The sequence below is a fragment of the Triticum aestivum genome, chromosome 1D, assembly GCF_018294505.1.
Source record: "Triticum aestivum cultivar Chinese Spring chromosome 1D, IWGSC CS RefSeq v2.1, whole genome shotgun sequence".
Taxonomy (NCBI): Eukaryota; Viridiplantae; Streptophyta; class Magnoliopsida; order Poales; family Poaceae; genus Triticum; species Triticum aestivum.
The window spans coordinates 391,545,903-391,558,695 of record NC_057796.1 but is presented as its reverse complement, the minus strand read 5'-3'; the positions used below and the strand labels follow the sequence as shown (position 1 = coordinate 391,558,695).

At 50.3% G+C, this 12,793-nt stretch overlaps 1 pseudogene; it reads left to right on the top strand.

The window, feature by feature from the left end:
* The first annotated feature begins 8,865 nt into the window (after positions 1 to 8,865).
* On the top strand, positions 8,866 to 10,643 carry LOC123170717 (subtilisin-like protease; annotated as a pseudogene).
* The last annotated feature ends 2,150 nt before the right edge of the window (positions 10,644 to 12,793 follow it).

Sequence of the window (12,793 nt, the reverse complement as noted above, 5' to 3'; positions counted from 1 at the left end):
GTCTGGGCCCATCGCCCTATGCACACCTGCACGTTGCGTACGCGGCCGGAAGCAGACCTAGCCTAGTGGCGTTCCAGTCCAATCCGGCGCGCGCCACTCAGTCGCTGACGTCACGAAGGCTTCGGCTGATACCACGACGCCGGGATACCCATAACTACTCCCGCGTAGATGGTTAGTGCGTATAGACCAAATGGCCAGACTCAGATCAAATACCAAGAACTCGTTAAGCGTGTTATGTCGAAGTAACCGCAGACGCCAACCAGGGCCAGGCCCACCTCTCTCCTAGGCGGTCTCAACCTGCCCTGTCGCTCCGCCACAAAGATCCACTTGCGGGTACTCCTACGAGCCGACCCAACTTTAGTCACCACAGGTATCATGTATATAGTATATAAGTATATACCCGTGATCACCGCCCAGGTGATCACGGCCCGATAGTATAGCACAGCAGACGGACAAGAATGTAGGGCCACTGATGGAAAACTAGCATCCTATACTAAGCATGTAGGATTGCAAGTAAAGGTAACAACAGTAGTAGCAAGGATAGGCTATGCATCAGGATAGGATATCGGAAAGCAGTAACATGCTACACTACTCTAATGCAAGCAGTATAGAGAAGAATAGGCGATATCTGGTGATCAAGGGGGGGCTTGCCTGGTTGCTCTGGCAAGTAGGAGGGGTCGTCAACTCCGTAGTCGAACTGGGCAGCAGCAGAGTCGGTCTCGTAGTCTACCGGAGAGAAGAGGGGGGAAGAAACAGTAAATACAATGCAAACATAAGCATGACGATGCGTGACATGACAATGAGCGGTGCTAGGTGTGTCCTAACGCGGCAGTAGGTGATACCGACGAAGGGGGGAAACATCCGGGAAAGTATTCCCGATGTTTCGCGTTTACGGACAGACGGACCGGAGGGGGAAAGTTCCATGTTCGCTATGCTAGGAACATGTGGCTGACAAACGGACTGCATATTCGAATTCGTCTCGTCGTTCTGAGCAACTTTCATGTACAAAGTTTTTTCATCCGAGCTACGGTTTATTTTCTACGATTTTTCAAAGGTTCAGCAATATTCTGAAATTTGTTTTAATTACTAAATTCGTCAGAAAAAGAATTGTGACGTCATCCTAGCGTCAGCCCTGCATCAGCGGTCAACAGACCAGTTGACTAGTCAACAGGGTCCACGCGAGGCCCACATGCAGTGACTGGGCGCTGCCCAGTCAGCATCTGACTGGGTCAACGGGACCCATGGGGCCCACTAGCAGTGGCTCTGGGGTGGCCCCAGGCCAGCCACGTCGGCGGCCGGCGCCGGAGTTGGCTCCGGCGAGCCAAAACGCGGCGGAGGGTGCGGCCGTGCGTCGGGATTCGCCGTTCGGCGGCCAAAATGGACGCGGCCGACGCCGTTCGAACGGGAGCGGCGAGCCGCAGCTAACCACGGTGGTGGCCGGCCCCGGGGCGGCCGGAAACGGCGTCGGCGTGGAGCACGGGCGGCGGTGGCCTTCGGGCGCTCGACGGCGATGGGGCTTCGGGACACGGCTTGCCGCGCGGAGCGGCTCTACGGGCGGCTGGTGCTCGCGCGCATCCACTGCTGCAGTCGGCAGTAGGCGGGAGGCGACGAGCTCACCGAAGACGAGCTCGCGGCGGCGGCCGAAGCACTGGCCCGTCGAGGACGGCGCCAGGGGGAGCGGGAGGAGCAGCGGGCGCGTGCAGTGGGCGCGGGTGGAGGTGCTGAGCACGGCAGGGTGGTCGGCCGCGAGCTCTGCGGGCCGTGGCCATGGCGGCGAGCACCACCGCGGCGACGAGCTCGGGGCATGACGGTGGGAGCAGCTACGGGGCAAGAAGAGAAGCGCGAGGAGAGGGGAGAAGGGGGCGGAGCTCACAGTGCTCCTGCAGGTGTGCTCAAGCGTGCTCGAGGAGGGCTCGGTGCAGCGGAATCGGCGGCGAAGCTCGTCGGAGCAGAGGAGGAAGACGGCGACGTCGTGGGCGTTGCGGTGGCTCCGAGCTCCAACGGAGTGCACCAGTCGAAGCAGCGGACGACGGCGGACCTCGGGGACACAGTGGAGCGGCGAGGTGGGCACAGTGGCCGTGGCTAGGCCGGAGCCATGGCGGCGGTGGCGCTCGGATGCGGTGGGGAAGGAGAGGGCGAGGTGGATCCGAGGGAGGAGGGAGAGGCGCAGGAACCGAGGGCGAGAGTGGGGGCGAGTGGGAGGCGTGATCGAGGAGGCGGGGCGTGGCGGCCTTATCCTCCCTCGTCGCCAGCGAGGGGGTGCGGCGGGGACGTGCCCCTCTTCCGACCCCGGTCGGGGGAACAGGGAAGGGGAGGGAGCGACCGAGCGAGGTGGGCCAGGCCGGCTGGGCCTGGGGGTTGGCCCAGTTGGGCCAGGGTCCAGTGGGGGGGGCTCCTTTTCCTTTTTTTCTGTTTGTTTTCTCTTTTGTATTTTCTTTCTTTTATTTATTTTCTTTTCTGTTTTATTTCAATTTCAATTATTTAGGCATTTTATAAAAATGTGTTTACTACACCATATTTACTTATGCAAAATATGGCATCTCCCGAACATTTTTGTTTTAAATTTTGAAAAACTTTTATCGTTGACATTAATTTGAATTTGAATTTTTAAACGGTTTGACCTAACGGTAGACTAGCAAAGTAACCGTGGTGACGTGGCACCGTTAGCGTGGGATTACTGTAGCTTGATTATCCGGGCGTTACACATAAGCTTGGCAATTTTAGTTGGAGGACTTGGAGTATTCTTTACGGAAGAAAAGGCGGTCCCAAGTTGGTAATGATACCCTCAAGTTTATCGATTCTAGTGGAATCCTGATTTATTCTTTTTTTTTGAGGAAGATCGACAGTGGGAGAGGCTCCCACTGACTTTGTATTACTCACAAAGGAACAATTACATATGTGTTACAAGGGGTTTTTGTGGCCCCCCGGCCATACTAGCTTTCCACGGTCCTAGTGACCCAAATTTACAATGTAATCAGACAGGAAAGGATGAAGTTCCTCTCGGCAGTTATGTGTTAGCAACTCCAAGAGATGCTTGAATCTAGCTAGCCATGCTCCATAGGAGTGTTGAATCCCTCTAAAGTGTTGATTGTTTCTCTGCATCCAAAGACTCCAAGCAACCAAGAGAAAGATATCCATGAAGAGAGGTTGTCTCCAGTTATCCCTACCTCCATGCAGAAGAGCCAGTCTGTTGTCATCTACCGGCCATGTCATTCCAACTACATCCCAGCAGCGCTGACTAAAGGGGCAATTGAAGAACAGATGTTCCACCGTTTCCTCTGGAGGGTTTTGACAGAACATGCATGCATAGTTGCCCCCCACGACAACAAAATGTCTGCGTTTGAGCATATTCCTGGTATTCAGACGATCAACTAGGAGTAGCCACCCAAACATCTTGAATTTTATTGGGCTTTTAGCTTTCCAGAGCCATCCAAACGCCTCATCTGCCACAACCTGTTTGTAGAAGTGGTTATAGAACTTCTTGGATGAAAAACGCCCGAGCATGCATTCCCAGACATCACAGCTATCGGCGGCCAGCCGATTTTGTGGCAACCCCTCCTGGATCTCTTTGATTTCCTCTCTCGCCTGGGTCGAAAGAGGTAGACTAAAAATCGTGGCTGGGTCAGTTGCAGTAAGAACCTTAGCAATGGAGTCGTCCTCATTCAAGCAAAATGAAAAGGCTCGTGGGTATATATCCATTATTGGGGAATCCTGAGTATTATCAAACCAAACATCTTTCCAGAACAGAGCACTAGAGCCATCCCCGAGGGTGACTTTAGTGATCCCTCGGAAGATCCCACTGAGTTGCATCACATCCTTCCACCAGAAAGAGCCCACCGCCTCAGATGCATGCGGTATCTTGTTTCTGTAGTAGGCATCCCAAACAAGCTCCACCCAGGGAACATCTTCATGGTTATAGAATTTGAATAGATATTTTAGGAGGAGGGCTACATTCTGTGTTTTAATATCAATAACACCAAGACCTCCGCAGCGTTTTGGGCGATAGACAAGTTCCCAGGCCGCAAGAGAGTTATTTTTGACCCCGTCGTCAGAGTTTTTAGCCCAGAGGCAATATCTACGCAGCTTGTCCAGATGTTCAATCACCTTTGGATGCAGTTTGATTGTGCACATTGCATATATCAGCATCGAAGTCACAACTGAATTGACCAAAGTCAGTTTGGCCCCTGATGACATTAGTGACAGCGCAGTGGATGTCTTCCGCTCAACTGCATGAACCAGCGGCATAAGATCAAGGACACTGGGCCTCGTCGTGCCCATTGGCAGGCCGAGGTATGTGAAGGGCATGGAACCAACAGAGCAACCAAAAACCCCAGCCAGTTCACAAGCACGTCGGTGATCAATGTTAATGGGTATGAGAGTTGATTTCTGAAAATTGATCTTCAGCCCAATGGAAGTAGCATAATCTTCTAGGATAGCTTTCATACGGTCAGCCTGCACGGGACATGCCTGCATAACTAAAATCGTGTCGTCAGCGTATTGGACAACCGGGAAGTCACCCGCCCTATCACGAGGGAGAGGAAGATCAAGCAGTCCTCGAGTAAAAGCATCGTTAACTGCTGCTTGGAGGAGATCAGCCGCCAGGACAAAGATCAACGGTGAGAGAGGGTCCCCCTGGCGCACTCCACACTTACAGTTGAATTTTCGAACAGGGACTCCATTAAGGAGTACAGAAGAAACCCCCGAGCCAAAGATCGTATTCATCCATCCAAGCCATTTGTCATCAAAACCCATGTGCTTCATAATTGCCATCATGGGGGCGTGCTCAATAGTGTCGAACGCCTTGGCAAAGTCTAGTTTGAGAAGGATGTTTTCCCTCGCTAAGGTATGGCATTGATGGATGTATTCAAACGACCACGCTAGGCAATCTTGGATTGTCCTCCCTTTGAGGAAACCGTACTGATTTTTATGTATGATCTTGAGGATGACCTTCTGTAGCCGATTTGCCAAGATCTTAGTAATGATTTTCAGACAACAATTCAGTAAAGTAATTGGTCTATAATCATTTGCAATTTCTGGAGAAGAGTTCTTTGGGATCAAGGTAATATACCCCTCACTAATACTGGTTATATCTAGCCCTCCGGCATGAAAAGCATGGCACAACTCATAGAAGTCCGACTTGATGATCTGCCAGCAGCTCTTAAGGAAGCAACCATTAAAACCATCAGGGCCCGGGGCCCGATCACTCGGCATTTCCTTAATAATAGTGTCAATCTCTTCATTGGAAAAAGGTGCCGACAAGTGCTCCAGTCCTTCAATCCGACGGATGATTCTGGAAAGATCAAAACGCATGTGAGTGGGTTTAGAAGAACCCAAACGTTCCTTATAGGTTTTGAACAACACCCCTTCCTTGCCAACATGGTCATGTATTTCCACATCGCCATCACGAAGCATGGCGATAGAGTTATGTATGTATCTCTCCGTGGCCAGGGATTGAAAGAGTTTGGTGTTTTCATCCGCAAATCTGAAGTATCTGATCGTGCATCTTTTCCTCCAGTATTCATTCTGAAACTGTAACAATGTCTGCAAGTGATATTTCAAAATTTTCCGGAAATTTGATTCCTGGATAAATAGAGGTCTTTTGTCCTCGAGATTATCCATCGTAGCTAGAGATTCATTACTGTTTTGAATTATGATTTTCAGCTTTGAGATATCCCTGCTCCATCTCTTGAGATCATACCTCAGAGTTTTCAGTTTTTTACAAATGCGGGCGGCAGCGTTTGGGGCATGGCATGCCTTGGACCAGGAGGTAGCAACCACCTCCATAAACCCAGAATGGTTAATCCAAAAATTCTCAAATCAGGAGAGTTTGGACTTGGGGATAGAGGACTCAATTGTAACCACACAGGGAATATGATCAGACACCGGTTTTCCTAATGGCAAGACCATTGTGTTTGGGAACGAGGTGGTCCAGCAAGAGGACGAAAAGAACCAGTCAAGCTGTTCCAGTAAGGGGTCGTCTTGCATATTACTCCAAGTATATGTTCGGCCCTTCACAGGTAATTCCATCAGAGACTGCGCTCTAATGATTTCGTTAAAAAGCAACATGTCCGCAGCGTCACCCCCAGGTTTGTTTCTGTTATTCGTGGAATGAATAAAATTGAAATCGCCGAGGATCAACCAGTTCTCATCATCAGGTATATGTAGGTCAAATAACCAATTAGTAAAATCCACCCGATGTTGACCAGAACATGGACCGTAGACATTGATCAATTTCCACGAGCCACTGGACTGTGTAGCAACAAAAGAGACACCCACAGCAAACGAATCAACATACCAAGGTGTGCCCACAAACACGGAGCTATTCCAGATAATAATAAGACCACCAGAAGCACCCACAGATGGGGCAAACACAAATTTATCAAACCGCTTAGGGAAGAAAGTTTTAATAAACGCCAGATCAAAAGATTCACGCTTTGTTTCCTGGATACATATCACAGAGCAACCACTAGTATCGATAGCATTCCTGAGAGCCAAAGTTTTAGCATCGGAGTTGATGCCCCTGATGTTCCACGACAAAACATTCCACGACTTATTCATGAACCAGCAAAAGTTCAGTCTCCAGCTCCCGTATTCTTTCATTAACTATGGGTTCCTTCTCCTTAATATTTTTCAAAGTGACTCCTACTTTAGATCCATATTGGGTAATTTGGTTGTGGATCTTTTTATCCAAATTTTCGATTAACTCTACGGTAGCAACTTTTTTTTCAATAATTTCAAGTCTTTGCATTACATGCTCCAAAGTTAACATAGTTCCATTAACCAAAAGAGATGGTGAGCCAAACAAATCTATCATAGCATTATAAGAATCAAAAGTATGGCTACCCAAGAAATTCCCTCCGGTAATGGTATCAAGGATATATCTATACCAAGGAGTAGCGCCTACATAAAAATTGCGGAGAAGAACGGAAGTAGATTGCTTCCTGTTAGATCTATTTTAAGCATTGCAAATTCTATACCAAGCATCTTCCAGATTTCCTCCCTCCCTTTGCTTAAAATTTAGAACTTCATTCTCGGGAGACAACGGAGAAGATAGAGGACAAGCCATAACAACAAAGCAAGCGAAAAAGAGGCAAACGGAAAAGAGAGGGCGAATAAAACGGCAAGGGTGAAGTGGGGGAGAGGAAAACGAGAGGCAAATGGCAAATACTGTAATGCGGGAGATAAGGGTTTGTGATGGGTACTTGGTATGTTGACTTTTGCGTAGACTCCCCGGCAACGGCGCGAGAAATCCTTCTTGCTACCTCTTGAGCACTGCGTTGGTTTCCCTTGAAGAGGAAAGGGTGATGCAGCAAAGTAGCGTAAGTATTTCCCTCGGTTTTTGAGAACCAAGGTATCAATCTAGTAGGAGGCCACGCGCAAGTCCCTTGCACCTACACAAACAAATAAATCCTCGCAACCAACGCAATAAATGGGTTGTCAATCCCTTCACGGTCACTTACGAGAGTGAGATCTGATAGATATGATAGGATAATATTTTTGGTATTTTTATTATAAAGATGCAAAGTAAAATAAAAGGTAATAAAAATAGCTAAGTGTTGGAAGATTAATATGATAGAAAATAGACCCGGGGGCCATAGGTTTCACTAGTGGCTTCTCTCAAGAGCATAAGTATTACGGCGGCTGAACAAATTACTGTTGAGCAATTGACATAATTGAGCATAGTTATGAGAATATCTAGGTATGATCATGTATATAGGCATCACGTCCGAGACAAGTAGACCGACTCCTGCCTGCATCTACTACTATTACTCCACACATCGACCGCTATCCGGCATGCATCTAGAGTATTAAGTTCATAAGAACAGAGTAACGCTTTAAGCAAGATGACATGATGTAGAGGGATAAACTCATGCAATATGATATAAACCCCATCTTGTTAAGGCTGGTTTCGTGTATTGTGCAAAAAAACACTCTACATAATTATGTACATATATCTACTGTAATATCATTCTTCATGATCAAAAGGAAAATTTCCATGTGAAATTCGGAAATAATTTCTACTCCCTCCGTTCCCAAATATTAGTCTTTTTAGAGATGCAACAAGTGACCACATACGGAGCAAAATGAGTGAATCTACACTCTAAAATATGTCTATATACATCCATATGTTATAGTCCATTTGAAATGTCTAAAAAGACTTATATTTAGGAACGGAGGGAGTAGTTAATAGCTGCATGTGTGCTAACAAACCAAATAATTCCATGCATGGTGAGGATTTGTAGCTTAACCACGGATGATATACGCCCCAAAAAATCACGGATAGTATCAACTTAATAATACCATTGCAACTCTTTTATTTACTTCCGTGTTTTAATGATGCTATATATGGCATATTTCTTTGTTTTTGAATCAAGAGCGACGAGGTTAGCCCCGGCCGAACGGCATTACCCATACATGTTGCCTATATAAGCAAGCCTGCCGCGCTCCCTCGCCGTGGTCGACGAGGTGGTGCTCAATGGCAATGGCGCCTGTAGCACTTGCACTCTGCCTGTGTACCACCGTCTTCCTCTCCACTCCAACACCTGCCCAATCCTACACCGGCGACCCATCCTCCCGTCCCAGCCCGACCACCGCAGCGGCAGAGCCGACGTCTTCCTCGGAGTACACGACGTACATCATCCTGCTCAAGCCTCGAGCGGACGCCCAGGTCATGGACGATGAAGCGCGCCAGGTGACCAGGGCTGGTACCGGTCCTTCCTCCCCGACGACATGACAGCCCACGGCGAGCCGCGGCTCCTCCACTCGTACAACACCATCTTCCACGGATTCGCCGCCTTGCTGACGGAGGAGGAGCTGGACGCCGCGTCCAGGAAACCCGGCTTCGGGCGCTGGTTCCCGGACGAGATGATGTACCCCACGACGACCCGCTCGCCCGAGTTCCTCGGCCTGAGCAAGGACGCCGGCTTGTGGCCGAAATCTAGCTACGGCAAAGGGATCATCATCGGGGTGATCGACTCCGGCATCGAGTCGAACCATCCCTCGTTCGACGACGTCGGCATGTCGCCGCCGCCCGCCAGGTGGAAGGGCACGTGCAAGGGCATGGTCAGGCCCGTCCGGTGCAACAACAAGCTCATTGGCGTCAGGTCCTTCGTGGACTACAACCCCGCCGATGAGACCGGCCACGGCGCACACGTGGCCATGTACAAGGCCTGCAGACCTAGTGGGTGCCTCCGCTCGAACTTGATTCGTGCGATTGACACGGCGGTGAGCGATGGGGTCGATGTGATCAACATCTCCCTCGGCCGTAAACCGGGACTACCACTCAGCAGGGACGTTGTGGCCATTGGCGCATTCCGCGCGGTGGCCAAAGGCGTCGTCTTCGTGACTTCTGCTGGCAACGACGGCCCCGACCCGTCCACCGTCAAGAACGACTCGCCGTGGGAGATCACGGTGGCTGCCGGGTCGGTGGACCGGAGGCTCGCCGCCGACCTTGTGCTGGAGTCGGGCGACCTGCTGGTGGAAGGAGAGGCGCTGGTGCAGGGGGGCAACTCGACCGCCTACCAACCCCTCCACTACCCCGGCTACGGTAACCTGTGCAAGAAGGTGAGCGCCGACCGCACGAGGGGCCACATCGTGATATACGACGATGCGTTGGTTAACATTGACGCTCAGGCCCGCATCATCAAAAATCTCTACGACAATGGCGCGGCTCAAGTCGTGCTCATCGGTCCGGAGAAAGCTGGTTTCACCTTGGCTTCAGGGAGTACGGCTCCTCCGTCGTGCAGGAGCCCGCCGCCGTCGGCCGCAAGCTCAAGGACTACAGCAAGTACCCGGATTCCGCGGCGCAGGTGTTATTCAAGGGCACACAGCTCGGCGTCGGCCCATCGCCCACGGTCATCTACTTCTCCGGCCGTGGCCCGAGCCGCGGCAACCCACACATTCTGAAGCCCGACATCCTGGCGCCGGGGCTCAACATCCTCGCCGCCGCCACGGCGAGCCCAGACCGGGGGCCTTTCAGGTTCAAGTCCGGGACGTCGATGGCGGCGCCTCACATCAGCGGAGTCGTCGCTCTTCTCAAGAGCATGCACCCGGACTGGTCGCCGGCGGCCATCAGGTCAGCCATAATCACCACGGCCGATGACGTGGACAACGAGGGCAGCCGGATCATGAACGAGAAGCACGAGCCGGCGAGCGCCTTCGCTGTAGGCGCGGGGCACGTCAACGCCACGCGGGCCGTCGACCCGGGGTTGGTCTATGACCTGGAGGTCAGAGACTACGCCGGGTACATTTGCCATCTTTTCGCCAAGCTCGACGATGATGACGACGACTACGCCGTGCAAGACATCATCCAGGACTTGAACTTGAATTGCAAGACCGTGCCCCCTCTGTCGGACGTCGACCTCAACTACCCGAGCATTGTGGTGCCGGCCAACACCACTGTGCGGAGGACGCTTACGAACGTGGGGCCGGCGGGGGAGTACACGGCCAGGTTGCACACACGCAAGATCGTGTTCCATGACGTTGGGTTGGATTTCTCGCCCAATTCACTGTCCTTCTCGCGGCTCGGGGAGAAGCTCACCTTCCAAGTAAGCCATCATGGGCCGGAGCTTGCAGAAGGATTCTTGATCTGGGAGTCGGATACGCACACGGTCCAAAGCCCACTCGTTGTCGTGCGTTCGTGAGCGGAAGTTAGACAGATGGAATGTAAGAGATGTGCCACTCCACTGTACTACTACTGCTGCTAGCTTTGCATTGCTTACACGACCAGAATAAAAGAATCATTTAAATTATTTCTTTTAAAGAAGTCGATTTGGTGGCCGAAATTTTGAAAATTTTAAAATTTAATCTTCTCAGTTTCAAAAAATTCTAAAAATATGGACTCTTCTTTTTTCCTGTTATGTGGCGTTTTGTTTTTCTAAATCAGGTTGCAACATAAGTTTACCCACGGGCAGCATTCCATGATTATACGATCTATATGAAGTTAGGAAAAGTTACCATTCTATTAGCAGCAGGCTGGTTTTCCACCTTAATTTGTACTAGTTCTTAGGCTGTTTCTAGTTTATCTCTGCATCATGACTTATTGACGTAATGGATCACCGACTGTTTCTCCTACAAAATCATCATCATCATCATCATCAATATAATGGCGTCAACTTTGGATCCATATTTTCTGATGAATATTTCAGTCATCCAATCTAAAATACATGCATTCTACAATAGTTCTACCATGAATTCTGGTTTACATCGCATATGACCGATTTTTTGAGAAAAATGGTATGCTCTACAGCACATACCTGATAACCTATATCAAATCTAGAATCTAGAATACTTAAATACTAGTTCATCCCCACTACCTATTTTTCTTGACATGCAGCCTATCCACCTCAGCAGCCTTGCCACCTCAACAATTGCTGTTTTTAAATCTTTGTGCAGCTCACCACGTCAGCATTTGTTTTAAAAGAAATCTGGTAACCGAAGAGGCCTCTGTGGTGTGTACACGACGAGTCGGTGTAATAATGGATAAAGGGAGCCCAACACAAGCCCATCCGTCGATCTCTTCCACGTACCTCTTCTCCACCGCGCTCGCCTCCACCCCCCTCGACCCCTCCCTGCCGCTCCACCTCTCGCCGCCGAGCCCCCTCCCGGTCCCGGGGCTCCCCTCCGCGCACGCCTCCTCCCCCAAGGCGCTCTTCCGCCTCCTGCGCCGCGCGCGGCACCACCCGCGCCTACCGCCGCTCGACCTCCAACTTCAACTCGCGGCAACCGACGCCTCCTCTGCCTTCCGCGCCGACCACCGCCTCAGGAGCCTCCTCAGGCAGGACCATTGTCCCGGCTCCCCTCTTCGTTCGGCCCGGCGGACAGGCTCCCGTCAGACGCCTCTTCGGCAGGACCGGTGGCCCGGCTCTCATCTGCATTCGGCACGGCGGCCGAGACCTCATTTTACGGCCCTCCGGCAGGACCCCGTTTGCAGGAAACCATCCGGCTGATGTCCAGTCTGATTCCACTGCCAATTGTGAAGGTACCCATCGAGTCCTAGGGCTCTCCACCACGTGCGGGCATCAATTGATTCAGAGAGAACCGAACCAGTTTGATTTTCATTTTATTGTGTGGATTTTGCAGCAAGGAAGCTCCTGATGACAAGTCGATGAGAAACCATTGGATAGGTTTAGTATCTTATTGGAATTGCTGATTTTCTTGATATAACATGCACATATGCATGGGTATGGTACTGCTATCGCGCAGACTATGGAGAGCAGTCCATGATTCAGGTTGACTTATTCATGAACGATTTTTTCCCGGTTTATACCAGTTGCGAGCACCATCGATACACACCTATCCAGCCAGACGGGCAATGCTCAGTTGTGTTTTCATATAAGTATTTTCCCTGCTATGATCAAATACTAACGCTGGTGGAAGTTGTGAGATTTCCTCGCAGTGTGCAAGATGAACCTCTCTATCAGTGGCGGCAATGTTCCCGTCAGCAAGGTACATGGGATCCCATAAGGCATGATTCTTTCCCTATTTTCTTTTACATTATCAAATCTAAATGTCACTTGACCTTGAATCAGTAATTAACTATCCATCACATATTAGGATTGAAGTATCTGTTCTGCTATAATTCATTCAGATATGTGTACTGGCTTTTGTTTCAGAGAAGTTTTGCTCTACTTCCACCAGCAGTCCATTGGTGGATCTCTTTGTGGCTATTATCTATCAGCCTGCCAATATTGTATTTGTTTAGCAATTGTAGACTGCAGGATGGGTGAAGCAGAAGCTTAATTAAGTTGAGGAATGGCATCCAAGATTTACCCCCTTCACGGTCAGAGCCCTT